The 27,143-nt window shown below is 34.6% G+C and overlaps 1 non-coding gene across 1 annotated transcript; it reads right to left on the bottom strand.

Moving 5' to 3' along the window:
• Positions 1-23,558: 23,558 nt before the first annotated feature.
• On the bottom strand, positions 23,559-23,662 carry LOC113185393 (U6 spliceosomal RNA). Its single transcript, XR_003301124.1, has one exon. It is a non-coding gene; the product is annotated as a U6 spliceosomal RNA (small nuclear RNA).
• Positions 23,663-27,143: the final 3,481 nt, after the last annotated feature.

Raw genomic sequence — 27,143 nt, 5'->3', positions numbered from 1 at the left:
TAACACTCCATCATGCAACAACAGATGGCCTGGTGTGAAGTGTACCCACAGGGTTCTGTTCATGAGGGGAACCTGTGCCAAGGGCTGCGTTTGTTTCTCTTTTCTAATTACCCATTTGGTGGAGATATTTTTGGAATTTCCTGTGGTGAGCATTACTAGGTTGAGAATTTAATTTGAAAACTGCATGGCTTGTGGGGGACATTTTGCATCTAAACTCTTGGCTTTATACAATTTTAGGCTTTGTGTATTATTCCACCAAACTCTGAATAAATTATTTTTTGGCCATGAATGAAGATTCCAGAAGTTACTTTGAAGTCTATCTATACAAGAATGATTATTCTGCTGACGGATATAGAAATGTGTAGTTTGCTCTGCTAAATTTAACTTCTTTTTAGCTTTCATACTTTGTAGTTAATAGATTGTACTTATATCTTTACTTCAATTTGAGACTGAAGCATCACCAATTGATGTGTGTATGAGTTACTTCTTTTGATATGGTATCTCACTTTATTTCAAATGTTTAAAGGTGGGCTATTGGATTTCAATGGCCATTTGACTCAATTAGCAGCATTGCAAGTCTCTTATGTTATGTGTTGTATTTTAGCTTTTCTGTTTGTCCCATTAAATATTCCTAGTTTTCATTTTCTAAAGATAAGTTGAACTCTGTGAGGAAATTGCATTCTTAGAATTATTAGACTGAAGTGAAGGGCAAACATTTATAAAGAGAGTAAATATTAAAAGAACAGGCGGTATGGTGTAGAGCTTAGATTAAATAGTATTTGGTTTGCTTTGTTCTCTTACCTTTCAACTTCTATCCAGAGGCGCCATATGAAACAGAAACATCCATTATTGTGTACACAATGGTTTAGCAAGAAAGAAAATGCTCCCCATGGAGAATAAGTGCTCAGTGTCTACATCCTCAAGGCTTTCCCCTCCAGCTCAAATAACAATAGTGATAATAATGATAATCATAATTTTCAAGCACTTGCTATGTGCTAGGTGTTTTTAAGATAACATTTTTAGTTATTTTTCCTCTTCATAGAGAATTGTGGTCACTTAAGAATTATTCCACTGGATTGTAAACTCTTAAAGGGTTATCTTTTGGTACCTGGCTAGTGACAGATATATTGTATATCCTCACTAGGTTAAGAATGAGTAAATGAATGAGTGAGTGGATCATGCTTAAAATGTTAGAGGAGAATAATATTTACTGGATCATTCATAGTATTTAGTCAACTTTTGATTATATTTTAAAGTTGTTTATATTTATTTTTCTTTTTAATATAATAATGATAGATACTAAAGTGTTTATCTGCTAAACAAAGCATGATATAATAACTAATCACAACACACCACCCAAATCAGATCTCAGGTCATTAGCAATCACTTCCACTTACCCTTCACTCACCATCCTGCCTCCTTTTATCCTTTATATTCTCATTTTTTACATACACATGTCTAAAGAATATGGTGTTTAGCTTTCCTTGTTTTTGAGCTTTATAAAAGATGGGTCATGCTGTAGAAAGTCTGCAAAAATGTGCTTTTTTTCACTCAGCATTATGCTCCTAAAATTAATCTGTGTTCCTGCCTGCAGCTGTAATTCATTGTGTAATATTACACTGGGCAGCAAACAAGCCACAACTTATTTACTTCTTCCTCTGTCAACAGACTTTTGCAGCCTGAGTTTTTACCTTTTTACTAGCATGAAAAGTGTTGTTAGCAGCATTTGTGGACATGTTTTGCAAGTGTGCTAGAATTTCCCTCAGGCATATACCTGGAGTTGAATATGCTGGGATGAAGAGGTGTGATTGTTAAACATTTTGAGATTATGCCAAATGATTTAAGAAGGCAATGGCCTTATTTCCTTGGGTTAATCAGAATTGAGAATCCAAAATTAATCTAATACAAACTATTTAATTTGCTTTCTATTCAGTGTTATGTCCCAGCAGCCATGTATTTTATTAAAGAACAAATTTCAGTTAAGACAACATTTTACTAGTCAGAAGTGAGCGTTCCTAATGAGTCTATGATCTACAAAGGTTACTTCCTAGGCTAGGTCTTTGAATGATATCTCCGTCTAAACTCTGTTTGTAAGTATAGAATGTTATAATTAAAATGGTCCTGAAGACTTGTAATTCCCAGGAATGACTCTTCATCTCAAAAAAAAAAAAATAGAAGCATCATTTCTACTCCTTCTGCTGATAACAAGAACACCTCAATACAGTATAAAATGGATATGTGTAGTTGGTTAGTTCTAGGGCTATTTATTTTGGTATTATTTACCCCTCTGTGGGAGATTCATACTTACATTGTAGAAAATACAAAACAAGTCTCAGTTTAAGGTGATTTATTGTTTTAAAAAATTATTTGATTTATTGTTAAATGTTTATTTTATTCACATCTACTCTAAGAAAGAAAGTATCCATATAGTTAATTATAAATATGTGAGCATATCTTTATTAGGCATCTTGATGTATCTACTACATATTGGAATTTTTTCATGTTGAGAATTTTTGGCTAGAGAAGAATCCATGTACTTTCAGTTAACTTTCATCTGATCTAAAAATATTCTGATCCATTTGGCAGATTACTTCCCAAAACATTCCAACTGTAATCCAGATTCTTAAGTTACTCATACTGTTCATATTCAGACAAAAAGCTACAATGGAAAAGTTATACTCCTTGTATACACACTATGCCAGAAAACACTCTATTGTCATGTATATCTAAAAAGAACACATTTTAAATAAACTACATGGGTGTAAATACTACCAGAAAATAAACCTATTAGTAAGAAAGTATGGGTATTCTGCCTTCTTGAAAAGATTGCTCCCTTAAGTGTTGTGATGGTTCCATTCCAAGTTTTCTAATGAATCTCTATACTGCTTTACAGAGTGGTTGCAACAATTTACATCCCACCAGCAATGTATGAGTATACCTTTTCCCCCACATCCTTGACAACTCTTAATATCGCTTATATTCTTCATAATTGCCATTCTGATTGGAGTGAGATAGAAACTCAGTGTAGTTTTAATTTGCATTTCTCTATTTGCTAGAGATGTTGAACATATTTTCATGATTGGATTATTTATTTATTTATTTTTTTGGGTGTCTTTTGTATATCCTGGAGATTAGTGCTATATCTGACGTGCATGTGGCAAAGATTTGTCTCCATTCTGGGGTTCTTTCTTCATAGTCTTGACTGATTCCTTTGCTGTGAAGAAGTTTTTTAGTTTTATACCATCCCATTTGTTGATTATTGATTTTACTTCTTTGCTTTAGGAATCTTGTTAAGGTAGTGGGTTTGTAGGCCAAAATTATGTAGATTTAGGCCTACTTTTTCTTCCCTTAGGAACAGGGTCTCTGGTTTAATGCCTAGTTCCTTGATGCACTTTGACTTGAGTTTTGTGCAGGGTGAGAGATAGGGGTGAGGAGAAGAGGAGGCATAGAATGGGGAGAATCCACATAGAGCAAGTATTTATGCTCCAAAGCATCTATCAAAGGGTAGATTCATCATGTTAATAAACACACAAACAGGGGCTGGGGATGTGGCTCAAGTGGTAGCGCGCTCGCCTGGCATGTGTGCGGCCCGGGTTTGATCCTCAGCACCACATACAAACAAAGATGTTGTGTCTGCTGAAAACTAAAAACTAATATTTAAATTCTCTCTCTCTCTCTCTCTCTCTCTAAAAAAAAATAAACACACAAACAAATGGAGGCATAAATAAAAGGAAACTGAATTTCTTCTCCGAATGATACCAACATATGTAAGACATTGTGGGGTAATAAACTTAAAAATCATAAATAGCACATATCTCATATGAATTCTTCAACCCATGCTATAATGTTAACAAAATATGGACCCAAATCCCCATTTTCTTCATAAGAAATTGGGATTCTGATAGGTTAAGTCATTTACCCAAAATAACAGCCCAAAATAAATAAGAAGGAAGACTCAAACCCTCACTTTATATTCCCAGGTTTTTCCATTGTGGCTGCCATCTCTCCAGAAGTACAAAGATGATTAAAGAGATGCATGTTGTGTGAGAATCAAAAAGTTAGGGTTAACCTTCTAATATTAATAATCAAATAGACCACAATACAGCAATACTGGGTGACTTCAACACACTCTCACCACTAGGTAGATCATCCAGATATCATATAAATAAAAATTTTTCAAAATTAAAAATATTATTAATGAAATGGACCTAACAGACATCTATAGAATAATTCATCCATCAATGGCTAAATTCACTTTCTTCTCAGTAGTACATGGAACATTTTCTAAAATAAATCATATTTTAGGTCACAAAGCAAACCTTAGCAAGTATAAAAAGTAGAGATAATATCTTGCATTCTACAAGGTCAAAATAGAATGAAATTAGAAATCAATGATAAGATAAAATACAGAAACTACTGTAACATATGGAGATTAAATAATACACTTTTAAATAATGAATGGGTACAGAAGTAGTCAGGGGAGAAGTAAAAAAAAATACTCAGAGGTAAAGGAGAATAGTGATACAACCTATCAAAGTCTCTGAAACAGTATGAGAGCAATTCTAAGAGGAAAGTTCATAGCATTGAGCCCATATATTAAAAGAATAGAAGGCTGGGTTTGTGGCTCAGTAACAGAGCACTTGCCTTGCAAATGTGAGGCACTGGGTTCAATCCTCAGCACCACATAAAAATAAATAAACAACAAAAAAGATATTGTGCCCATGTATAACTAAATAAAAATTTTTTAAAAAGAATAGAAAGATACCAAGTAAGTAATCTAACATTACATCTCAAGGCCCTAGAAAAAGGAGGAAAAAACCAACACCAAAATCTATAGAATATAGAAAATAATTAAAATCAGAGCCAAAAATCAATAAAATTGGGATTAAAAATAATACAAAAGATCAAGGAAACAGTTGGGAAGGAAGAACAGTGGAATGAATCTGGCCTAACTTTCCCAGGTGCATATGTGAATATATCACAGTGAATCTCACTATTATGTATATCCAAAAGATGCTAATTTAAAGAATAAAAGTATAAATAAATAGCAGAAATATCAGCAGAGCAGAGGGAAGGGAATGGGGGAGGGAAGAGGGGAGGGAAAGAGGAAGTACTGGGGACTGAATTAGAACAAATTATATCCCATGCTTTTATAATTATGTCAACACAAATTCTGATGTTGTGTATATATAGAAAGCCAATAAAAAAGTTAAGGGTTGGAAAAGAAATGCATATCATTTCATGAATATTTGCATATAATATTTTCATTGGTTCCTGGTTTAAGGATTTATAAGCTGAATTTATCAAAATGTTGGAAATTGATTTTACATGCAATGTTTTTCTTTGCCTCTTCAGTTTTAAATCTGAACTTAGCTCTGAATCAAATTGCTGACTTCCTTTTGATTGGTTCTTATACGGAATATGACTCAGTTATAGAGATATTTGGATCATTTTTTTTTTTCTCCAGGACACTCAAACTAATCTAGGGTGAATGTTTTAATCCTCATTGCTCCGAATGTGCAACTCAGCAGGATGTAAAGGCCTTAAAAACAAGTCAGGAATTTTAATTGCAGTTCTCTGTGGCTTGTGGGCCTGTGAACAGAGAGGTCACTTCAGGCATTATGACTTCCTTGTCAGGTTTACAATAATTAATTGTTGATTTATGAAAAATGTTCTTGCCGACTCCTTAATTGTTCAGAATTTTACTGGTTTTATGGAACTTAGGGTTGGATTGAGTGGGGAATAAGTGAAAAAATCTCTTTTCTTGGTGAGTTTTGACTGGAAGACTTTTTTTAGTATACAAAGCAATTTTGTGACATATCTGGATTTAGATTTCATTTGTGTTAAACTCTTTAAAAATAAAATAGTTTCAGATCAGATTTAACTTAAAGAAGGCAATTAGATTCCCAAAAATCGAACAATGGTTTTATATACTGGAAAATGAATTTGTTTTTTATTCAAGTTTATAAATATCATTTTCTGCTTTTCTCCTTTGCAAAAAAAATTGAAACACAGCTTAATTTATACCCTTCTTTTCTATGTTTTCCAAAAAAGCTATTTTTAATTGCATACCATACCATGATTGAAGTATTTTGGTTTTCTACTATTTTAAGTTTCATAGTTAGCTTATTAATTTTTATAGATAATAAGATTGTTATGAAAAGTGCAAGTGACTTTTGAGCCCATCTTCTCATATACAAATAAAGAAATTAAGGTTGAGAAGTTAAGAGGTGAGATAAAAGTCCATAGCTAGTTGGTCATAGACCCAAATATGTCTTCTTTATATTCTACCACAAGGTGGATTAAATGAAAAACTTTAACAATGTTTATGGCCTATTATTTTACTTTGTCAGTATTGGTATATGGCAGTTGAAGAGAAAAAAATTGGTTAGTGAAACTTATAGCAAAAAAAATTTTTTTCCATAGATTTTAAACATTTTATTTAAACCCCAACTATGCATTTCTCATCCACATTTTTATGTATAACTAAGCCATATCTCTTGGTATGTGCCCATTGATTGGCTTAAATATTATCATTTTTATTATTTTGCATAAACAACACTAATGTACATCACTTACTCTTACCAGTGTCAATTTCTTTAGTTTAATTATTAGAGATTTCAGCATGCTTGTTAAGTAATCTGAGTGATGAATCTTTTTAGAGTTTTACCATTTCCCTTTTCCAATTATAACATTATAAAATTATAACATTGCTTAGCCTCACATATATTCAGGCAAATCTTTCTTTCAGTCTCTCTCCCTTCTTCCTTTCTCTCTCTCTCTCTCTCTCTCTCTCTCTCTCTCTCTCTCTCTCTTTCTCTCTCTCTCTCTCCTTCTGTGCCTGTCTCTTGTCTCTTTCTTTTTTATTAACTGGCTGGACTTCATGGAGTCTTCAAAATCTTCAACTGGTTCTTAGAAACAACAGCTCTCTTTGTTTCCCTGCTCCTATTTCATCTATTTACATACTAGTTAATCAAATTACAGAATAACAATAATAAATGTGACTGGCATAAACAGGCTTGGTAAACATTACTCCACTGTGGGAGCACTGATGCTGGAGGTCTTGGAGACTGAGTCCTCAGCATGAGTGGGAATAGCCCGCTGTTTGGAGAGGGAATGGAAGGTCTATTAAGAGAGCTTTTGCTTAGCATTGTAATGACAGTGCCCAACTAATGCTTTAAAATAGCTTTAAAAATGTTTCTGATGGTAAAAATGTCTTGTTTTTAAAAGATTAAAGAAGAAAAACAACTATAATTTGATATAGGTTCATCCAGTCTTTGTGGTCATGTATTTTTTATTTATAAACTTGGGATCATTTTGGACAAATAGTTTACTCTTTGTACATTTTAATGCCCATTGCCCCATGAGTATTTCCCACATTTAAAATTCTTTCAAAATGTACATTATTCATGGTTTCACAGGAGAGTATCTTAAGAATTCACTGAAATTATTTACTTTCTTGCCTGTTACTGTATGCTTTATTATTTCTAAGACTTTTCCCTACTTCTAGAGGAGAAGTAGTGTACAATAGTGAATGCAAATATGAACTTTGTAGTCAGTACCTACTAATTATAGAACATGACACATAGTAAGCAATTCCAAGTATTGGGAATAAATGCCTGGCCGTGCAAATCCTCCTCCTCCTCCTTATAAAGAAATTTCTCTCTCTGTGTTTATGTTTTTCCCAACCATATACTTTAAGTAGTAATTGAATTTGCATTATTATCATAAATATATTTGATAGAAAATAAAATTGTCAGATGGATGAAATTGAGCCTTGCCATCAAGGAACATATTTTAATTTTCCATCATTTAGGTTTGGGTTTACCCCATCCCCCTATGAAGTTCTGTGGTCTCTTTGATATAAACAATGTATATTTCTTCTTCAGTTTACTTCTGTGTATTTATGATTTTGTTATTATTATAAAGAAGAACTTTCTTCACTGTTACATTATGATCTGCTAAATTGTAAACTGTTGTACTCTGTTCTAAGTTTTAAGAGTTTCTTAATTTGTTGGTTTTTAAAAGTTTAGTATGATTGTTTATTTCAATCAAATAAAAAGTGGACTAATAAAAAAGTGTTGAGCATTGAAAAAAGGAAGGTCCAATAGGAAAATTTAGTGGACACCCTGCCTAGACTGATTCCATTTGCCCAGAAATATGCAAGGTGCGAACCTCTCCCAGTCCCCTCAGTTCCTAAGCCACATTGTACCTGATTGCTGATAGATCATAACACTGAATCTCAACATTACCAGGTCATTGATGAGTCTGTTATACTACTTTAGCCCTGAAATAAAAGCCATATACACATAAATGAAAATAATATACATATACTTCCATTAAAAATGTCTATTTAAGTTAAAATGGTGATTTTAATATTGCTTTCACTTACTTGTGAATTTCAGAGAATAGAAAGATCAGAAGTCATGCCAAAGAAGTCAGGCATGAAAGAGCATAGATACATGGGAAGAAGAGAATGAAACTGGGTTGGTTATTGGCCAGATTTATATGTATATAGGATAAAAAGAAAATAATAGGCAGAAATTAATTACAGATTTCCAACTGGGAAAAAAGGAAAGTTTGCTAGTTTCGTAAGTGAGATTGGCTTTCTTTCACTTTTTCTACTTCAGGTCTAAGGCATACAAGTTACAAAATCTCAAAACTACTCTATGTGTTCTGGTTTTCCCAAACCTTTGAGAATCTTCCCTCTAACTTCTCCTCAAGTCATTCAATCCAAACATGCTATTTATTCTTCACTGGGGCACTGAATAATGCACTATTTGATAATAAAAATGGGTTTATGAAACAGACCTTCACAATGGGATCCTGGTAGTGGTGCTCATATCTTTAAGGAGCTCAGAGAAAATCTCCCTACCTGGGGTTAATACTGGTCTTGGGATATCATGCTCACTTCATTGTCATTGGTGGGGCATGGGATGGAAGGCAAGGCATGGGTGCCAGATAACTGTAGCATTTAGTCACTAAGTCAAAAATTGTGATGGTGATGATTGTGGGGTTAGTTACTGGTGCTCTCATATCTTAGAAAATAGTTTCTTGAATGCTCTTTATATTACTCAATTTGAGTGTGCCATGTGTTTATCCTGGTGGAGGTCCTAGCCAGGAGAGACTATATCTGTTATAAGTGACAGGGAATAGATGATGATCTTTAAAACTGTTCAAATGAGAGCTATCTTAGTTTCAGGTACTATAGAAAAGTACCATAGGCCAGGTGGCTTATAAACAGCAGTAATATGTTACTTATAGTCTTGGAGGCTGGAAGTCCAAGATCACGGTGTCAGTCTATTTGAAGATGAAGGCCCTTTTCCAGATTGCAGACTGGTGTCTTCTCGTGACTTTATATGGTTTAAAATGTAGAAGAGAGCTCTCTGGGATACCTTTTAAAGGGCACTACTCCCACTCACGAGAGCTCAACCTGCATGACATAATTACCTCTCCAGCCTCCCCCACCATGCCACTATATTGGACATTAGGATTTTAGTTTATGAGTTTGTGGAAGTCAGAGGGCAGGGAGGGAACAAACTTTCAGTTCATTGCAAAAATTTCAAATAATTTTTCAAATATATTTTCAAATAATCTTCTTTAAGCATGCCTTTTAATCTAACAACCAAAGATGGAAAAATAAAAATTCTGTATAAAGTGGTAAATAATGTCCATGTTTAAATCCCATAATCACTTTTTTGAGATTGATTTGATCCTTGCATCTTAAAAAGAACCATATTAAATTTTCAAATATGTAAGAAAGATGTATATTATGTCATATTATTTCAATTTTTAATAATTTTTCATTATTCAAATGTAAACACAGTAGTATCAAATAGTAAACAAAATATTTTTAAACAATTTCCTTTAGATGTAATATTCAAATTCTTCATTGTTGTTGCATAGTCTTAGAGACTACCCTTACTTGTACTAATAGCACTGAATAGTATTAATATGTAAAGGTTTCAATTAATATATTTGGTGACTAAATATGATCAAAGAATAAAGCAATAAATTTCTAAAATACTTAGTGCTACTTCTTCAACGTTGGCTATCCACCTACATTGCTAAATGTTGCTGGCACTCCATATAATTTTCTTTTATAAAGGAATTAGATAAAGAATTTTTCTATGGAAGAATTGTTAAGAGTTTCAAGCATCTTGTTTTTGATAATTTTTATCTGTGCATTTGCAGCAATTTTGAAAATAGCACTACCTCAATAAGTTCTTTATTCCTTGAAGAAAACCAACATATGTGAGGAGTAAAGTTTTATTATTACAAAAATATATTTATCTTATTGAAATAAAAATTTAACTGATCACAACTCATTTTCTGTTGCTTTTTGTCAACTTCTACCAAATGATTGATTCTTCTCAAAATATTGTCTATACCATTGTTCAGTGGTATAGAAAAGACATTTTATTTATATTTTTCCATCATTGCCCCCATTACTTCTCTTAAAACTGATATGTTGACTTTTCTACAAAATAATATTCTTTACTACATCTCACAACCATTTGAGCTATTATGCAGTGTAAGACTTCACACATCCATGGCACCTAATTACTAAAGCCAATAATGCGCCTTTCCAAACTTTGTGGTGTGCAAAAACACCATACACTTTTCCAAAATGTCCCCCTTGGAAGCAGCATCATGCCCTTCAATCATTGGCAATAGTAACATTATTACAACATTTTCAAAGTATTGAGAAAGATGGATTTGGGGTTATTGAAATAAAATGTTCTAGCTGATTGCAAATTTAAATATTTTGATAGAAAAAAGATTTCAAAGATTTACTGCCATCTTATAGTAATAATAATTAGTAGTTGTAATCTACCTCCTAATTGTTGAACACAGCACCTTTAAATATCTCACTGAGAAGGAATTTTCAGTCTATAATTTTTCTAAAGACTACTGCTCACTACCTTAAAAAGCAATCAATTGTTGTAGACTTTACTTTTGAAAGTACTTTCATTGAGTGAATACAAGTCTTTCTGTATTGTTCAAGTACAGAGCATAGGAAGCTAGTTAATCTACAGTGCTTTCTGGCTACATTCTTTTGCCTGCTTGGCTTATTCCATTGACCTGATTTAGGTTTTTATTCATGTTCCAGAGATTCAGACAAATAAATGGTTTTATTCAAACAGCATCTTTCAAGCTATTTCTTGTACATCTACTTCTTGTGACTCCCCCACATGTGAAACCACAAAACTTTCTTCCAGTTGAATATTATTCAGTGTTACTTTTACTAGGACACCAGTACAAAACAAGAGCCTGCATTTCAAGCTGTTCTTTATTCTCTCACCTCCTAAATATCCCATTTATCCACCCTCCCTCTTCGGCCCTCATCCCTCACTCATCCACAGGCATGATTTCACCAGCCAACTGCACACTGATGATCCCTGAGTGAATGTATCCTGATTAGATTGCTCTCTTTTGCTCAAGGTCTGTTTATCTATGGTTCACCTGGAAATGAGGGATTCATACTCAAAACCTAGTTATTTTTTACCTTGAAATTTTCCACTATCCACTCAGTTGCCCAGACCCAAACCCTTCAAATTGTATGGATCTTTTCAAACTCACAATCTACATCCTCTGTATTAGTAAATCCTAATGAAAATGGATTGTTGCTCTGCTTTCTCCAACATGAACTGCAGTGCCTTAGTAGCCTCAGAAAATGAGAGCTATTGTTTTCCAGGAACTATGCTAGACTTCTCACATATATTTTTGTTTAGTTCACACAAAACACTGAAGGAAAGTTATGTTATTCTTATGTTATCCATGAAGAAACTAAAGTACGAGTAAGTAAAATAATTCTTCAAAAGTCACAGAGCTGGCAATCCATGGAGCCAGGATTGAAACCCAGTTCACCATTTAACAATATTCTCTATTTTCAATTTTATCCTCAATTCTCAACGTGAGAATTGTTGAGAGTACTTCCTCGTCTCCCTGCCTCCACCTGTTTTTCTTCTAATCTCACTTCTGCTTTGCTGCCAAAATAATCTTTCTCAAACACAAATCTGATTGTATGACTCCCATCCTTAAAATCCTCCAGTGTCTCTGTCTCCCTTGTATTCTAAGATAAAAACCAGACTCCTTGGCTTAGCACACAAGATAATTCATGAGGTGACCTCAGTCTGTGACCTGAGTCTGCTTCTCTAGCTTCATCATCTGTCATTTCACCAACGACAAACACACTTCATTCCAGTCACAGAAACAACCTGTAATTCTCCAGATACATCTGTTTAGTACCTCAGTGCTTTCTGAATTGCTTTTGGTCCATCTGGGTCACCTTCTTCACTCTCTGCCAGGCCGATTTTTTTCAAAAGCTGCTTGTGTCACTTTCTCTAAGAAGTCTCCCCTGATCATTCTTTTATTTAGATAATTTCATTTTCTCCCGTGAAACCCTGTGCTTGTTTCCATTTTTAGGAAGAACATGATTTCATTTGCATTCCTCAAAAGCAGATCTCTGAAAGATGGTTTCAAGTATAAATACAGTAGTTTATTAAGGATGTGCAGGGTACACAGAGAGGAGTGGGGGGAAGTGACACAGGGAAGAGAAATAAGACATAAAAGAGGGCATGTTTAACAGCAGGGGATCAGTGGGTTCTACATCCTGCAGGAAAACTTAGAAAATGGCACTACTTATGCTGGTATGCTATATTATACTTTATTGTTGCCCTTTATTTTCCTGTCTACCTCCCCAACTAGAACAAAAGCAAGTACCTTGTATTCACTTCTACGTTCCCAGCACTTAAGACAGAAACTGCCACATGATACATTACAGGTGACCAGGTAGAAGAATGACTAATGTGAGTCTTGTCAGATTCAAATAAATTCAAAGTCCCTGGGTCAGAGAGAGAGAGAGAGAGAGAGAGAAGCTTGCAACCTTTCCATGGAGGTTAGGATGGGGACCGTCTCTGACATCTGAAGGTGTTTCCTATTGGTTCAGCTACTGGATTTCCTTCTTATTTTGGAGATTCAGTGGAATTACATTCCCAAATAGCAATGTTATTTATTCATTTACTTCATTCCCACAAATATTTATCAGGCACAATGAAGGGAGCTAGCATGAACTCCTTCAAAAATTTGAAGAGGTCTTGTTTGTGGATATTTGTGGAATACCTGAAATTCTGTGTAAAATATTTGTGTGTTTGCATTTTTTAAATGCCATTTCTTTCACATATTATTTCAGAAGAAGATGTTAAATGGAAATAAATATTGCTTTGAAAATATCAATGCCTCAATGCAAAAATAAATAAATAAATAAAAAGAAAGAAAATAAACATACCACAGAAGAAAAAAAAAAGAAAAAGAAAATAACAATGCCTCACAGCCGCTTTACAGTTTTACAAACTCCTCCATGATCACAACTAGATTTGGTTGTTATGATAATCCTGTGAGATAGAAAGAGTAGGTATTGTGTCTCTACATATGAGGAAAGTGAAGTTCAGAGAATGTGAATCCCTTGTCCAAGGTTATTTGTATAGGAATTATTGGTCTTGATCCTAAAATTTTCAGAGACCATTTTATTTCCTTTATACAAAAAGTCTTTAATAATCAACTAACATTAACTCATAAGTAGGTACATTCATGACTGTAGAATGAACACATTTATTATGTAAGCATTATTGGAAATATTCTCCAACCATTTAAAAATTGCAATTCAGTTCATATTGTGAAGATCCTACTGTGACATGAATTTTAACTGCTGAGGCACAGAACAGAATCCAGAGCTCTTTGTGTGTTCAGAAAAAAGCTCTTTATTATCTATCTCCTGCCTACTTTTCTGACTCGCTTCCAGCTATTTTCTCTCCAAACACACTAGACTTTAAACACACTAGACACTTTCTCAAACACAGGGCACGATTTCATTTTGTTGTGCTTTTGTTCTTCCTCTTGTCATAGGAGAGAATAACTTTCTTCATTTACGTGGCTTAATGAATGAACCCACTGATGGACTCAGGTGTCACTTTTTTTCAGTAACTTCCCTTGACTGACCTCAGCAGAACAAATTGCTCTCTTTGCTAAATTCTCACACCTTGTGGGAATGTGTCATCGTCCTTATCACATTGTCTCATGGTCATTTTGGTGTTTCACTTCCTTGTTACATACAATTCCTTGAGGGCAAAGATGATGTCTTCTTCATCTTTGTATTCTTAGTACTTAGCCTTATCCCTGGCAGGCTCCACTGCTCCAATGACGTCTGTCAAATTAACTGATGATAAAGGGTACCACTCACAAACAGCACTGCACATCAACTGTTAACTTGCTTGAACTTTCTTTCTTTGCTATCTTTTATTTAATCTTGTTTCTTGACAGATTGTTTTTGCTTTATATTTGGAAAACTGCTCAGCCCTGAGTTTATATTTGTATAAATAAGTGCAATTTAGTTTATTATTGTTCTTTTTTGTTAGATGATCAAAACTTAGAACACAAATTTAGTTATTTTTATGACTTTGCTTAAAACATATATTTATTACCTCACAGCTATTTTTGAGAATAAATTCCATTATCTTTAGGAAAGGTTTTATTAATATTCTTTGTATTTCATACATGTCTATCATAATAATTCACAATTCCTTTTCATGTATCTTTCCCATCTGAGTTAACATAAAGAATGGAAGTTTCATTCCCCATGATTTTTAGTTGTTGAATTTTTCGAAACTAGGTCAATTCACCTGTTTTTCTAATTTTTTTTTTCTGTTCTGGTTTCAGATTTTAATGTGTTTTATATCAGTTCTCTTTTTTCTTTGAGATTTCAAAATGTATTCCTCATTATTAGCCAGAATTAATAGTTGAAAAACCATTCAGACCAACAAAATGATAGAAATGCTGGTCCAAAACTTACTCAGATGAGCTAAATATAGAAGCAGATTTTTTTTTTTTTTGTACCTGGGATTGAACCCAGGGATACTTGACCACTGAGCCACATCCCCAGCCCTTTTTAAGATATATTTTAAAATTTATTTATTTATTCTAATTTATTATAAATGACAGCAGAATGCATTTCAATTTATATTACACATATAGAACACAAGTTTTCATGTCTCTGGTTGTTCACAAAGTAGAGTCACACCATTTGTGTCTTCATACATGTACTTAGGGTAATAATTTCCATCTCATTCCACCATCTTTCCTACCCCCATAGTCCCTCTCTTCCCTTCCCTCCCCTTTGCCCTATCTAAAGTTCCTTCATTCCTCCCATGCTCCCCCACCACCCCCATTATGGATAAGCATCCACATATCAGAGAAAATATTTGGCCTTTGGTTTTGGGGGGTTGGCTTTCTTTACTTAGCATGATATTCTTCAAATCCATCCATTTACCTGAAAATGCCATGATTTAATTCTCTTTTAATGCTGAGTAATATTCGATTGTGAATAGATACCATAGTTTCTTTATTTATTCAATTACTGAAGGGCATCTAGGTTGGTTCCACAATTTAGCTATTGTGAATTGTGCTGCTATAAACATTGATGTAACTTTGTCACTGTAGTTTTCTGTTTTTAAATCCTTTGGGTATAGATTGAGGAGTGGGATATCTGGTCAAATGGTAGTTCTATTCCAAGTTTTCTCAGGAATCTCCATACTGCTTTCCTTATAGGTTGCACCAATTTGCAACCAATGTATAAGTGTGCCTTTTCCCCCTCATCCTCTCCAACACTATAATAGATGCCATTCTGACTGGAGTGAGATGAAATCTTAGAGTAGTTTTGATTTGAATTTCTCTAAATGCTAGAGATGTTGAACTTTTTTTCATATATTTGCTGATGGGTTCTATATCACCTTCTGAGAACTGTCTGTTCAGCTCCTTGGCCCACTTATTGATTCGATTATTTGTTTTTTTGGTGTTAAGTTTTCTGAGTTTTTTATATATCCTAGAGATTAGTGCTCTATCTGATGTACAAGTGGTAAAACTTTGCTCCCAAGCTGTAGGCTTTCTGTTCACCTCATTGATTGTTCCTTTTGCTGAGAAGAAGCTTTTGAGTTTGAATTCATTCCATTTATTGACTCTTGATTTTATTTCTTGCACTATAGGAGTTTTGTTTATGAAGTCAGGACCTAATCCAATATGATGAAGATTAGGGCCTACTTTTTCTTCTATTAGGCATAGGGTCTCTGATCTGATTCCTAAGTTCTGATCCATTTTGTGTTGAGTTTTGTGCATGGTGAGAGATAAGGGCTTAATTTCATTTTGCTGCATATGGATTTCCACTTTTCCCAGCACCATTTGTTGAAGAGGCTATCTTTTCTCCACTGTATGTTTTTGGTGCCTTTGTCTAGAATGATATTACTAGATAATTATCACCCTTATTAACTTAAACCAAGAGAACAGAATAAGGCATTAATTATGCAGGCATGAAAGTGAGTAATGATGAAGAACCCAGAAATAAGCAAACACAGGAGCTGTGTGTTATTCTTTGGCTGGGGGATAAAAGGAGGAGATGTGTTATGTGTTACCAGGGGTAAGGTTTGCAGGAAACACTTGAACCATGCAATCTGTCTAATGAGGTGGAGCTACAGAGTGGATACAGATAAAGGCAGATAAGAGAAGCCACATCAATGTTTATAGCAGCTCAATTCACAATAGATAAACTGTGGAACCAACCTACATGCCCTTCAATAGATGAATGGATAAAGAAACTGTGGTTTATATACACAATGAAATATTACCCAGCATTAAAAGAGAATAAAATCATAGCATTTGCAGGTAAATGGATAGAGAGTTAGAGAGTATCATGCTAAGCCAAGTAAGCCAATCCCCCCAAACCAAAGGCCAAATATTTTTTCTGATATGTAGATGCTGATCCATAATTGGGGGGACCATGGGAAAAAGGGAGAAACTTTGTGCAAAGGAGAGGGAGGGAGGAGGGGGTATGGGGGTAGGAAAGATGGTGGAATGAGGTACATGTATGACTTCACATATGGTGCAAAGCTACATAGTGTACAATCAGAGAAATGAAAAGTTGTGCTTCAATTGTATACAATGAATCAAAATGCATTCTGTAATATATACCTAATTAAAATAAATAAGTGAATAAAAAAAATCTGAATTCTTCTTTCTTTCACCTTTCTATCTTTTGACAGTGATTCCCAGCCTAAACTCAGGTGAATGCCTGAAAAATAGATCCTGAAGGTGTGACCTTCCCATGCACAATGAAGAGAAGGGACAAGGAACAAAATGAACATGAGATGAAATAGGCAAAGAATTGGCACCCACATTATTTGTTACTTAGTAACTTAATCTACAAGCTCCCAACATTTTATGGGTCATTTCAGTTTGGAGGCAGGAATTGTAATTGGCTGAGATAATGGATTAACTGGTTGCTATAGTCTAACAATTATTACTAGACTGTACTGTTCACAACATTATGGTATTGTATTGTGTTCTAGCCTCGTTTCCCAGTAGCCATTAGGAAGTTGTAAATAATGAAATTTAAAAACAGTTTCATTGGGCTGGGGGCATAGTTCAGTTGGTAGAATGACTTGACTCCCATGCACAAAGCCCTGGGTTCAATCCCCAGCACCACACACACAGACACACACACACACGTTAAAAAAATAAATAAATAAACAGTTTCATTGTGATATAATCCACATGCCACACAATTCACCTATTTAAACTGTGAAATTTAATGTTTTTTTGCATATTAACAGATATATGAAATTATCACCACAAATTTTAGATTATTTTCATAACCTCGAAAAGAAACCCTCTACTCTCTAGCTATCACCTCTATATCACCTTCTTCTGGCCCTGTCCTGCCGCCCTAGGAAGTTCTAATCTACTTTCTGTTTCTACCAATTTCCCTACTCTGGATTTTCATATGGATAAATTCATGTAATATGCAGTGTTTTGTAACTGTCTTTAAGATACATTTATATTATAGTATGTATCATGATTTCATTCATTTTATGACTGAATACTCTTCCATTGTATGGATGGGTATGTCACACTTTATTTGTTTGTCTGTTGATTGACATGGATTATTTCCACCTTTGGCTATTATGAATAGTGCTGCTATAAACTTTCGTGTAGAAATTTTGATGTAGACACACATTTTTATTTCTCTTGGGTATACACCTGAGATAGAACTGCCAGGTCATGTGTAAAGTCTGTGTTTAATTATTTAAGAAACCACCAGATTGTTTTCCCTAGTTTCTGCATCATTTCACATTCCTCCCAGTTTTTGAGAGCTGTGAGTGTTCCACATCTTCCCTAACACTTGTAATTATCTAGCTTTTTGATTTTACCTATCCTAGAACATGGGAATAATGGATTTTTAGATGAAAGTAAAACTTTGTGGTAGAAACTGTGCCTTTGACATGATGTACTCCCCATGCAGGGAAAAGAGCAAAGGTCTGAGATGCTGTCAAGTCAAGATCTGCTATTTAAATGCTGTTACGTGTGAGTGAGGGTTCAATATTGGATGTTCTGTTTCTGAGGTTTAATTGAATTTTGTTCTAGTATTTGAGAGTAGTGGTACTAAAAGAGTTTTAGCAAGACTGTATGCCTGAATTTCTACATTTATTATTATGTAATGTTGATATAAGGGAATATATTTAAGTTAATGAAGCAAAACAATCAAATGAACACTCCTGAAACAATTGCCTATTTAACAGCTAGAACATTATTGCTTTCACTAGTTACCCGTTGTCATCTTCTAGATCCCAAACCACTGACTCATTTTCCAAAATACTCTTCAGAATCTTGTATTTAAAATGTGTGCTCTTAAAAACATATTTTACCACATATGTATGTATCCCTAAACAACATATTGTTCAGTTTGCCTTTGAGCTTTGTAAATGTGGTGTTGTCTTGTATAAAGTCTTCAGGGTCTTTTCATTTCACAGCAAATCTTTTTCTAGATCCATCTACAATGTGGCATATAGTTGGAGTTCATTGTTATTTTGTACAGTAATTGTGTGACTATGCTATATCATCTCTCCAGTCTTTCATGTTTGGGCATTTGGAGGCAGGAACTGTAATTGGCTGAGATAATGGATTAACTGGTTGCTATAGTCTAACAATTATTACTAGACTGTATTGTTCACAACATTATGGTATTGTATTGTGTTCTAGCCTCGTTTCCCAGTAGCCATTAGGAAGTTGTAAATAATGAAATTTAAAAACAGTTTCATTGGTCTGGGGGCATAGTTCAGTTGGTAGAATGACTTGACTCCCATGCACAAAGCCCTGGGTCCAATCCGGGTCCAAGCAATTGTTTGTTGCTTTTATGAGCAGTGCTGCTATGAACATTCTTTACTTATCTACTGGGTGCATGTGCAAGAATTCTGCTAGAAAATGGAGTGAAATTGCTGAGTTGTAAGATAAATGTATACTCAAATTTACTTTCCAAAAAATTGCACCAAATTATTAGAGATGTAGGGCCTTCTACGTAAAATATATTTTAGCTTACAATAATATTGCCATACTAGCTTTATTTCATTAAGTACTTCAGAGCATATATTCCATCATTTACATTCAATGTCCTTATGTTCTATCATGTGTCTTGTAAAGAAAATATAGTTGGATTTAAAAGAACCCAAATTGATAATCTTTATATTTATTTTTGAGTGGGATCTTGCTGTGTTCCCCAGCCTGGCTTTGAACTCCTGGGCTCAAGTGATCCTCCTGCTTCAGCCTCCCGAGTTGCTGGGACTATAGATGCACAATCTGCCCCAGCTAATCTTATTTTTAACTGATGAGTTTGGAGCATTTTTTTTTATTGACACAAATAGACTGCATTCTGTCACTTTTCCTTTGTGCTCCTTATTTGTCCCCCATTTTTTCATTCTTTTTTCCTTCTTTCTTGCTTCCTCTTAAATTGACTGAGGTTAGTTTTTCCGTTTTCTTATTCCATTTTTTCAAAAGTGTAGATTTATATTTTGATTCTCTTACTATACCATATAATACTTCAGAAAAGTTTGACTTCAGTAATTTTACTGATTTATAAGCAAATTTTTGCCCAATATCTTGATATTTTTTTCAATTTCCCCATAAATTATACAATATTTATTATTCTATACAGATAATATGTGTTAAAATTATCTATTATCTTCACCAATTCTTTTCACTTAGGTGTTTCTTCTGGAACATTTTATCCTCTTTTGGCATACATATGTCTTAGTTTTTGCTCCTATAACAAAGAAGCAATGGATAATGAGGCTGGACATCCAAAATCTGTATTCTGGTGAGAGTCCTCTTCCATGTTGTGACAGTCAAGCTCTCATATACTCAACCAGTGAATAAAGGGTGAAACAGCTCTCTGAGGTCCCTTTTACAAGGGCACTAATCTCAAACATAAGGGCTCCATGGTCATGGCCTAATTACATCTCATTTCCTAATGCCATCACATTGGGGTTAAGATTTCAACATATGAATTTCAGGGGAACATAATCATCCGGACCATTATGATGTAGTTTAGAATTTTGTTTAGTAAAGCACTGCTATAAATCTGAACTTCTATTTTCAGAGTCAGTTTACCAGAATACCAGTGGTCTTACTAACCGTTCTCCTTCCTGTGTCTGTTGTTCCTCATTCTTCTGTGTCTTCCTGTGAAAGCCACAGTCATTATCTCTTTAAATAGTATCATTCCTTCATTGTCTCTTTTGGGAATTATGATAAACTTGTATCTATTTATTATTTCTTTTTATATCTCATGGTTTCTTTTTCCTTGTTTGTTTTTGGGCAGTTTCTTTATATATCAAATTAAGATTTTTTTCAGGTACTACATTTTTTATTTCTAGAATTTTATTTGGTTCCTTTTTGAGTTAGTCATTTTGTAGTGTATGTCTTTCATTTTAATTCCATATTTTAATGCTTCAAGAATTTTATGCTTTGTTTTAATGTTCTGTATCTAAGAATTTCAATTATATATATATATATATATATATATATATATATATATATATATATATATATATAAAATCGGTGTTCTGAAATTATACCACCAGTTCTCCTAGGTCTGGATTTAACTTTCATAATTACATAAACCGAGTCCTTACAACTAAATAAATAAGTAAACATCCTCTTGATTCTGTTTCTCTAGAGAACCCAGATTAATTGGTTTTAGAAAATATTTGCCATAGTAAACAATGTAAATCCTCTCTCAGCATTTACTAGAAAGTACTTAAATATAGTTGTCATTATAAAAGATTACTGAGACATATAGTTTATCTTGCTGCTGTGAGTATTATAGGAAGGGACTGCTATCAATCTTTTTGCTTTCTGGCACTTATTTACTGAGAGAATTTACTTCATCATGAGTTCATAAGGCAAATATGATGCCACATGAGTTTTCCCATCTACCATCATTCCCTTATGCTAGGCACCAGCAGGAATTGTTCACAAATTTTAACTTTATAAAAAGAATCTATAACCTAATAAAGGCATTGCTGCCTATATGCAGTTATTAGTAATATTGCAGTGTTGAGACAAATGAAAAACTTTTAAATTGAATATGGCAAAATTGCCTCGTAAGCAGAGTTTTCAGTAAATTTTTCCAAGTCATTGGAGACTTGACTAAAGCAAATGAAAACTTTTTAGCCAGTAAGTTTGCCAGGAAGTGAGATTACTTCATTGTGTCTTACAAAAATTAAAGAAATAATTTCTCATAAATTTCTGATATATATCACTACACCAGGGCAAATAGCTTGAAACTCATTCAGGTTGAACAGACCATGGGAATAAATATTCCTTCTCAGCTGCTGATTAGTTTAGATATTCTATCTACTGCTCAAAATATGGAGGATTTGAGAATGTTAATAGAAATGTGCAAAAGGTAGCAGGGACATTTTGAAGAACCTACACCAAGTAGTTCACACCATTTGAGATTTGAGGGTTGGATGATTTGAATGTCACTGAAACTGAGGTAGGATCCAGAACTCTATATGACTAAAAATATCTCTCCAGTGCACAATAAGGATGCTCCTAGTATCCATAAAGGGAAGATTCTATCTGACCTTGCCAGTGTCACTTCTCCAATCATCAGCCTCAGAGTTTACACTCTCCTAACACTAATATTTAAGAGGTTTATAGAAAATAATCAAATTTCAACACCACTGGAGAAAATCCAGGAATGTGGAAGAAGGTAAGTGGTAACTTAGTTTTCATTAGATTATGTAATTCTATACTAAAATGGTAACTACACTCAATTTCTCCAGGGAAGTTATGTCAGTGCTTTTATACATATGATTCTTTGAGACATATTTCATTATTCCCAACAAATAAAATGTAGAGTCATAAAAGTGTATTTTTCTGTTATGCATTCTAAAAGAAAACAAGGAATATGACTGATGACAAGAACTATGACTGAAGCATAGAGTTTCTTATCATTCTTTCTCTCCTAACAATCTTTCTCTCCCTATTCCCTCCAGCAAAGATACATATTGGGTTAAAAAATTAAATAGCTTATATACTCAGAATCTTCATTAGATTTATTAAAACTTCTGCTAACTCAATATGGTTTAAATATTAAACATAAAAATTAGACATGTTAAATTTAAAATCTTAAACCAATGAATGAATTTAAAGTGATTAGGAAGGTAATTAGTTTTCAAAAATTTCTTTTAGATGAAAAAAAAAAAGAAAAATCATTGCCCAGAAAAAATTCTTAGGTGATCAATTTAATTAAGTTGACTCTTGATAGGCAACCCATTTTCTACTTTCTTTGAGAGTGACTCAGTTTGTAGGACTTGACCACTTGACCACTTGTTCCATGAATCTTTTTTTTTAAATTTATATGTGACAATTCTTATTATACATATTTAGCACAATTTTTCATATCTCTGGTTGTATACAAAGTATATTCACACCAATTTGTGTCTTCATACATGTACTTTGGATAATCATGATTAACACATTCCACCATCATTTATAGCCCCATGCCTCTTCCCTTCCCCTCCAACCTCTCTGCCCTTTCTAGAGTTCGTCTATTCCTCCCATGCTCCCTCTCCCTATCCCACTATGAATCAACCTCCTTATATCAAAGAAAACATTTGGCATATGTTTTTCTTGGGACTGGCTAACTTCACTTAGCATTATCTTCTCTAACTCCATCCAGTTACCTGCAAATGCCATTCTCTTTTATTGCTGAGTAACATTCCATTGTATATATATGCCACATTTTTTTAATCCATTTATCTATTAAAGGGCATCTAGGTTGGCTCCTCAGTTTAGCTATTGTTAATTGTGCTGCTGTAAACATTGATGTGGCTGTGTCCCTGTAGTATGCTGTTTTTAAGTCCTTTGGGTATAGACCTGGAGAGAGATAGCTCAGTCAAACGGTGGTTCCATTCCTAGATTTCCAAGGAATCTCCATACTGCTTTCCATATTGACTGCACCAAATTGCAATCTCACCAGCAATGTATGAATGTACCTTTCTCCCCACATCCTTGCCAACACTTGTTGTTTGTCTTCATAATAGCTGCCATTCTGACTGGAATGAGATGAAATCTTAGAGTGGTCTTTTGATTTGCATTTCTCTAATTGTTAGTCATGATGAACATTTTTTCACATATTTGTTGATTGATTGTATATCATCTTCTGAGAAAAAAATATGAAATGCTTCATGAATTTGCATGTCATCCTTGCTCAGGGGCCATGCTAATTTCTCTATCGTTTCAATTTTAGTATATGTGCTGCCGAAACGAGCACATTGTTTCATGAATCTATTATAGGCCCAAATTTAGTTTGATAAACTAGCCAGGATGCTTTGATATGAGTCCCATATTTAATTGCTGCAAACGTTCCTACCTTGGTATCAGCTGACCCCTGATTTCCTAAATACTGTGCTTTTGAAGTCTTGGATGGATGGATTTCCTTTAGTTTAGGACCTTCTGTTACACTGGCCTTGTAAGCTGCAAGGAGTGAAGGCTGTCCAGTCTTGTATTGGGTCTTGGCCTCCAGTTATATCATTATGGTGCTGTTGACTCCAACTAGCGGGGAAAAAAAATCTGAACTAGGGTGAACACAGGCAGATAATATTCCATAAGGGGCAATCTGGGGGCGAGAAGACTCCAGGATTACTTACAGGTCAGTTCTGCAAGGCCTTCAAGACCAAGTTACTTTTGTTCCTCTGCTCTGCCCTTTTGGCAGAGACTTTATCCTTAGGCTGGAACCAAGTTGCTGGTTAACAACTCTAGGCATTGCTTCTAGATATGCTCATATCCCAAACAAGAAGAAAATTATTTCATGTTTGGTTCTTTCTAAAGAGAGAAGAAAAAAACTTTTCCTCAAAGTGTTTCCCACCTTCCACCAGCAGATTTTTCTCATCTGACTTAGGTCAGAATTAAGTCACATTCCCTCCCTAAAGCACTTATTGTAGAGGAAATGGTGATGGCCATTTGAATAGGTATCCCTTGGATATGTGAGGAGTCCTCATTCTCTGAGCTAAATGGTGGTGTGTGAGAGGGTGGATGCTTTAACATAGGGGTTTTATTAAGAAGGAAGCAGGGAGAATGGGTGCTGCCAATAGTCCCTGCCATGTCCCTAAGCACTGTGCCATTGAAGAAATATTCTGGGCTGAGGAATAAGGTAGATCTGGATTCAAGCTCTGAATGAACCTTTATCTCCCAGCTGACCTGGATCAGATTATTGGACTTGTATGAGACTCAGAGATGTTTTCATTGTTAAAGTGGATATAGGTGTCTTTGAAATGATTAAAAGGAACAACAACTCCCATAAAATATGAAAGGTTATAGAGTTTTGGCCTTAGTAAATTCTCAATTTAGTTTCCTTTCCATGTCCTCAGCCACGTCAATTCCCCCATCCCTGGCAAAATCACTTAAAAATCTAAAAATTACATTCCTTGTTTGGCTAACAAAGATTTTTCTTGAGAAAGTATCAAAGTTATTCTAACCTACTATATTGTATCCTACTTTGTTTCCTTTCTATTGGATATGGCCATGTCTATTGAGATGAAATGTTAGCAAACTTTTAAATTATAAAATAAAATAGTGATGGTTACATAACCTGCCTAGCACAAAGAGTGCCATGTTTTTGTGAGTGAGGAAACTGTAAATTATGCAAAGGGGTGAGAGTCAAATATACTAGACATAAAGTGGGTGCTGACTTGTCAGAAAACCTGAGATAGACAGGTAGAGATCAACCCCATCACCACAAAATCTCATCTGCCCTAGTTTCAAAGAGTGCTTTTTATCAAAGCTACAAATTACAATAATACTCAAATTTGTCTTATGTGGTAGCTTTGCAATAAAATTCCATGTCAGTTATCTATTAAAAATGATTTTGAGGATTTTCTTTAAAATATTTGCATTTACCATTGGTGAGTTCAAGTATATAAGAGGGAAGGATATAATGTGTAATGAGTTATGAGGGAAGATTGAGGGGAAGAAGTCTATCCAAGTTGAAGAGCTGTATTACTTGAGTTAGTGAGTTCCCTAAGGAGGCATTTAAACATTTTTGAGTGTATTTATTTGAAAGCATTATTTCCCCTCTTTTCTCAATCTATAATTTTTACCTTTTCACAGTAAGGCAGCCAAATATAGAAAAAGATGTCACTTTTCCCTTCCCTATTCTAAGGGGTGTGGGATTCTCAAGACAGAAAAGAAATGCTTTTTCCTAGAAGCTCCTGCATGGAGTTGCCATGGTAGGCTGGGGGAGCAGGCTTATCTGAGCTGTATTGACCCACTAGCGCTGGAAGTAGTTGACCATAACCAAGAGCTGTGACCTCCAGGCTTGGACCTCCAGGCTTGGACTCACATGCTGTGTGTGGACCTTCCACTCATCTAATTTCTCCAGCTTTTGTTCTCCTTCTTTGCAGAGACCTTCAGACATACAACTTGCTTGGATATTCTGCCCCCCTTTCAGTCTCAGATGCTATTTAACTATGCTAGCTCTTAGGCACTGCCTTAGCTTTGAGCTAGAGCACAGAGTTTTAGAAATATACCTTATCATGATGCTCCACGAGATTCCCCAGAGAACAACCCAGACCTGTTCCAGTGTTCCCACATTCTTGGTGGGAGGCCAGCACACATCTAAATTGCAATAAATCATGGATTGGTGTTAGATACAGGTTCTAGTTCCAGTTCTGCTATCTGTTCTACATGCCTGGAGTTATTCTCATCTATAAAATGCTATGAATTGATTTACATCACAAAATCTTTATTTTAAAAGATTTTATAAATATTTTCTCATTTAATTCTCAAAATACAAAATTGTAATGTGCATTATTCTTCATTACAGAATAAGGACAAAGTAATACCTAAACACTTTTACTGTCTTGTAGTATAAGGGTGAATGTTGAAAAGCTGGATATTAAGGTGGTATGGGTAGATGGAAAAAATCATTCTCATTTGTGTTATAGCATCAACAGTTCATGATCTGGAGCCAAGACATCTAAAGCCAACAGCTTCCATTTGCTTCTGTGATAAAAGACTCCTTTTTTTTTTTTTTGGTCTGTTAGAAACTATCAACCCTAGCTCAAGAGATGAAAGTGATGCTGATATGAGCTTATAGCAGACTTTCACTGAACAAGATAGTATTTTTGGCTCCTGGAGGAATTAGTTGTTAAAGCTGTTGATTCAATCATTTATGAGAACTACTGCATGTCTATCACTGTGGTAACAAAGACATGGATCCTACCTTCAAGGGTTGTGAGTTCACCCATAAAGAAGCATGTTCCAAACAAGGAAGATGCACTTCATAATCAGGTTTTTGGCAGGTGACAATGATAAAGAGACATGGAAGGCTTGAAAATAGCATAAAGGGCAAATATTCATTCAGGCTTGAAAAATAAGAATCCAGAGTTGTTTTGGACTTTAGTTTTCAGAAGTCATGTTGAAAAAGTCTGACACTGGGGAGCAGTCAGGTCATATCAGAGGCAGAGCCAAAGTTATAGGACAGAGGCTGTGTGTGTGTATGTATGTGTGTGTGTGTGTGTGTGTGTGTGTGTGTGTGTAAGAGAGAGAGAGAGAGAGAGAGAGAGAGAGAGAGAGAGAGAGAGAGAGAGAGAGAGACGACACTGGGGATGCAACTCTGGGCCTTGTACGTGCTAAGCAAGCGCTTACCACTGAGCTACATCCCTAGCTCAACAGGCTTATTTTCTGATTGAACATAGGATAACAGGATTATAATCCAGTAATTCAAGAATGACTTTTTATCTTGTACTATACAA

The sequence above is a fragment of the Urocitellus parryii genome, chromosome 4 (genome assembly GCF_045843805.1).
Source record: "Urocitellus parryii isolate mUroPar1 chromosome 4, mUroPar1.hap1, whole genome shotgun sequence".
In the NCBI taxonomy this organism is placed as follows: domain Eukaryota; kingdom Metazoa; phylum Chordata; class Mammalia; order Rodentia; family Sciuridae; genus Urocitellus; species Urocitellus parryii.
This window is presented reverse-complemented; position numbering and strand designations above follow the sequence as displayed.